At 48.5% G+C, this 4,670-nt stretch overlaps 1 non-coding gene and 1 pseudogene across 1 annotated transcript; one reads left to right on the top strand and one right to left on the bottom strand.

The window, feature by feature from the left end:
- Window positions 1-635: 635 nt before the first annotated feature.
- TRNAA-AGC (transfer RNA alanine (anticodon AGC)) lies at window positions 636-707 on the top strand. The gene has a single exon. It is a non-coding gene; the product is annotated as a tRNA-Ala (tRNA).
- Window positions 708-3,283: 2,576 nt separating this feature from the next.
- On the bottom strand, window positions 3,284-3,915 carry LOC101150953 (large ribosomal subunit protein eL13-like; annotated as a pseudogene).
- Window positions 3,916-4,670: the final 755 nt, after the last annotated feature.

Raw genomic sequence — 4,670 nt, 5'->3', positions numbered from 1 at the left:
ATAAATCGCCTTGCTTCTGCATACTTTTTATTCCGTGGAGGATTCCACCCGGGAGACAGCGCCATAAACGCAGGTGCGTCCTGGCTCTTTTCTCTTCCCAGTGCGCATCTCGGCGACTCTCACCACCCGAGTCTCAGAGCCCGCGAAACGTAGCGTGCCAGGTTCTCCATCCCGAGGCTGGGCGCGGGAACCTGCAGGGGCAGTAACTACGACCGGGACAAGCCGATCTGCAATTCCCCTCCTGTTTTCTGTGCCACTTGGACTTAAATTCTTACGGCGGCGTTTAGGGCTTTCGTTTTATCTTCCCGCGTTATGCTCGCGGTTTCCTGGCAACCTTTCCAAGCAGAGATCACCCCATCACAGACCTTTCTCTGGGGGCGGCCAGGCAGGACGGCTCCCTTATAAACCCCGATAGGTGGCTGTCGAGCGGCCGTCCGAGAGGGTGATCTGCAGCGGGAGATCCCAGGCCCAGCACGGGACTTTCGATATAACATTCAGTTTTCCTTCTCTCAGCGCAGTCAGGAAACAATATCCAGTATAGCGAATTCAAAATTAAGTTCGACAAAATATGCTTCTTGGCACGACCGATAATAGTAACAGGTCATAGATATATTTTGGCGCACCCTGGGTGTTGGGGGGGTGTAGCTCAGTGGTAGAGCGCGTGCTTAGCATGCACGAGGCCCCGGGTTCAATCCCCGGCACCTCCAGCTTCTCCTTTTTTCCCGCCTTCTCTCCTGGTTGTGCCTTGTTTGCAAAATCATGTCTATCATGTCCACGACTCGCCTCAATTTTTTTTGTTTTCGTGGCACTTTCATTCTCTCTCAATTCTTCAAATTCACATGGAAACCAAGGAAAACAAGCTCCGTTTTGCTTTCAATATTGATGCATGTCTGCTCTAAGGCTTTGACACCACCCTGGGTGGCTGTGTCAAGAGAGACGAAAGACAAAATGAAAGAGGCCGGGGAAGCACAGACTGGCAGAATTCCAAAACCCGAAAAACAAGCAAGGCACCAAATTAACAAGCCCAGTCACATTGGTTACATTTCCCAGTATTATCGAAGATCAAGCAAGAAAGAAAAAGACAGAAAACAAATGCGAAACCACAGGTAATTTTTTACAATTTATTTTAGATCCTTTCTTTTTTGAGCTGTTCCTTGGTCAAGGGACAGACCCAGAAAATAGGAAAACTCTCCCACGGATTTCCCCACCACTCTCTTCCCATCGCAATCTCTTTTCTTTTCCCCCATCAGGTGTCCTCTTGTTCCTCCGATTTTAGACTTTGTAGGCTTTTTTTTTTTTTTTTTTTTTTTTGGAGACAGAGTCTCACTCTGTCTCCCAGGCAGGAGTGCAGAGTGCAATGGCACCATCTCGGTTCACGTGCAAGCTGTGCCTCCCAGGTGCAAGTGATTTTCCTGCCTTAGCCTCCCGAGTAGCTGGAATTACAGGCATGATGCACCACCATGCCCGGCTAATTTTTTTTTTTTTTTTTTAGTGGAAACGGGGGTTTCACCATGTTGGCCAGGCTGGTCTCGAACTCCTGAACTCAAGTGATCCACGATCCACCCGCCTCTGCCTCCTAAAGTGCCGGGATTCCAGGCGTGAGCCACCACGCCTGGCCTACTTTGTATGCATTTCTTTGACTCATTGTTATTGTTTCTGACTTTATTAGGGTAACTTTTATTAAAGCATAATGTAAGCTTTGGATCCAAATAAAAGTTCTTTATTGTGTTAAATAAATTGAAGCCTTCGTATCTGGCTGACTTGAAGCAGCACTTAGCTAGTTTTAAAAGATATGGAAGGGAATCAGAAAACAAAGATACATATCCCCACTCCCTTCTCTTCCCAATTCTAACCGCAGCTCATATTTTGAAGGGCCTCACACATGCATGTGTGAACATCTCAACATATTAGCGGTGGCAGTTATCTGTAAGGAGTCTGCAGCAACATTAATTCTTGCCTCCTCAGGAGAAGGAAAGAATTCGATTGAGGAGCATAAGGCCGAAGGAGAGACCGAGGCAAGTCTTAGAGCAGGGGTGAAAAATTATTGAAAATATTTAGAGCACTAATGAAGGAAAGTACACTTGGAAGAAGGCCAAGCAGGCGACTTGAGAGACCAAGTGCACGGCTTGACCTCTAGACCTGGGGTCGTAAACGTTGGCATACTTCCTAAATCTTGTGTTATTTCTCCCCACTCCTGAGATCTTATTGGGAAGTGACCGACCACCAGTTTCACGTGTTTTCTATCTGTTAAGAAACTGCCTTTCTCTGGTACCAGCTGTGACCAATTTTATTTATTTTGAGACGGAGTCCTGCTCTGTCGCCCAGGCTGGAGTCCAGTGGCGCGATCTCGGTTCACTGTAAGCTCCGCCTCCCGGGTTCACACCATTCTCCTGCCTCAGCCTCCAGCTGGGACTACAGGTGCCTGCCACCACGCCTGGCTAATTTTTTTTTTTTTTTTTTTTTTTTGTATTTTTAGTAGAGACGGGGTTTCACCATGTTAGGATGGTCTCGATCTCCTGACCTTGTGATCTGCCCACCTCGGCCTGCCAAAGTGCTGGGATTACAGGCGTTGAGCCACCGCGCCTGGCTGTGACCAATTATTACTTCAGAGAAACAGTTAACAACCGCCTGACCATCAGCTGATGGTTGCCCAACACCCCTGGTGTGTGTGTGGGGGGGGGGACCCCCCTTCTGCCCTGCTGATACCTGTGCTGCCAACTCTAACAAACACGTATTTCCAAGCTTCATACACACCCCTGACAGCCACTCGTGTGCCACCTCTCAGGCCTTGAGGGACAAACATTAATGGCATGATCTGCCCTCAAAAGAATGGATCAGCAAAGAGGCCTGTGCACAACAGAGGATCAGGGCTCTTTCGGCAGGGAATTCTGGGAGCCCAGGTAAATAGAGTATGGGCTCCATGCCCAAAGGGACATGAGTGGCCAGGAAAGGGCCCAGGGCACAAGCAGCCGTTGCCCACCTAGGGTTAAGGGTGTGTGCCCTGAGCACAAGGGTGTATTTGTGCTTAACAATACCCACAATGGTCCTTTCCAGTGCAGTTCTAAGGTAAATCTTTCATGCTGTCTTTTCCAAAATACCGTTTCCTGACTCAGATGTATCTGATTTGGAAATGCAACTTGTACCTGCTGGACAGGACTGACATTAGATTTTGACAATACCTGCAAAATTAGTGTAACGAAGTAGACTCTGTCAGAGGAAGAATCAGTTTAAACTTTATAGATTTCTTTTTAAAACGTATTTATTACAAGTCCCCGAGAGGGCTTTATTTTTTCTTTCAAACATCCTGTTTTTCAGCTTCCTTGGCTCTTTTTGCCCATATGCCGAAGAGCCGAGCATTGCCGCCAATCATTGGCACCGGCCATGCGGAGACTAGCGAAAGCTTTGAAATTCCTCTACTTCTCAGTGATGACTCGGGCTTTCTCCTTACATTCTTGATGGGCATGACCGGTCCTGTCAGCTGGGTGGCCAATTTCTGTTCTTCAGCAGAACTGTCTCCCTTCTTGGGGGCCGAGGGCTTTCTGGGGAAGAGGATGAGTTTGGAGCAATACTCATTCAGACGCTGCACATTGGCCTGCAGGGAATCGGTGGACTTGTTCTGCCTCCTCGGATCCACAGAGATGCCAGTGGTCCGGGCCACCTTCTTGTGAATGCCCGCCACCCTGAGCTCCAGGCTGAAGCCTCTGCCGGCGCGCACCTTGATGTGATAACGCACAGCAGGGCACAGCACAATGGGCCAGATGGGTCCCGACTCTCCGGGCGCGGGGCGGTGCAGCGCCCTTTGGCTTGCCGGGCCTTGATTCTGCGGATCTTCTGGTTGAACCACGTGGCCACACGCTGCTGCCAGTCCTTGTGGAAGTGGGGCTTCAACATCATGCCATTCCTGCTGGGCGCCATGGCTGCCTACGGCCCTCCTACGAAGGAAACACTTTATAGATTTCTATAGCAGTGTTACATAGTAAGGTTTTATGGCGAGTTTTGTAGCATAGATCATACTACCTTAGGACTGATGGTAAAGTTTTAGTCTAAGGAAAGCTCTGAAAATTTGAAAATGTGTAACCACCCAATGAGTTCAGCTTGCCCACTGCCTAGACAGAACCATTTATCAAGACGGGCATGCAGAGCCGGCTGTGTGGGAGACCCGTTTTATTATTATTCAAATCAGTCTCCCCAAGTGGATTGCCGTTTTTAAGGATAATTTGGTGGGTAGGGGACCAGTGAGTTGGGAAAGTTGATTAGTCGGGTCGGAGTTGAAATCAGAGGGAGTCGAAGCTGTCCTCTTGTGTTGGCTCAATTTCTGGATGGGGGCCACAAGACCAGATGAGCCAGTTTATCGTTATGGGTGGTGCTAGCTGATCCATAGAGTACAGGGGCTGCAAAATATCTCAAGAACTGATCTTCGGTTTTACAATAGTGATGTTATCCCGAGGAGCAATTGGGGGAGGTTTAGAATCTTGCAGCCTCCAGCTGCATGACTCCTAAACCATAATTTATAATCTTGTGGCTAATTTGTTAGTCCTGCGAAAGCAGTCTAGTCCCCAGGCAGGAAGCGGGTTTGTTTTGGAAAGGGCTGCTATTGTCTTTGTTTCAAAGCTAAACTATAAACTAAGTTCCTCCCAAAGTTAGGTCAGCCTACGACCAGGAATGAACAA

This window comes from Gorilla gorilla, chromosome 5 (assembly GCF_029281585.2).
Source record: "Gorilla gorilla gorilla isolate KB3781 chromosome 5, NHGRI_mGorGor1-v2.1_pri, whole genome shotgun sequence".
NCBI classification, from domain to species: Eukaryota; Metazoa; Chordata; class Mammalia; order Primates; family Hominidae; genus Gorilla; species Gorilla gorilla.
Note: the sequence above shows the minus strand (reverse complement) of the source record. Positions and strands in the feature narration are given on the sequence as shown.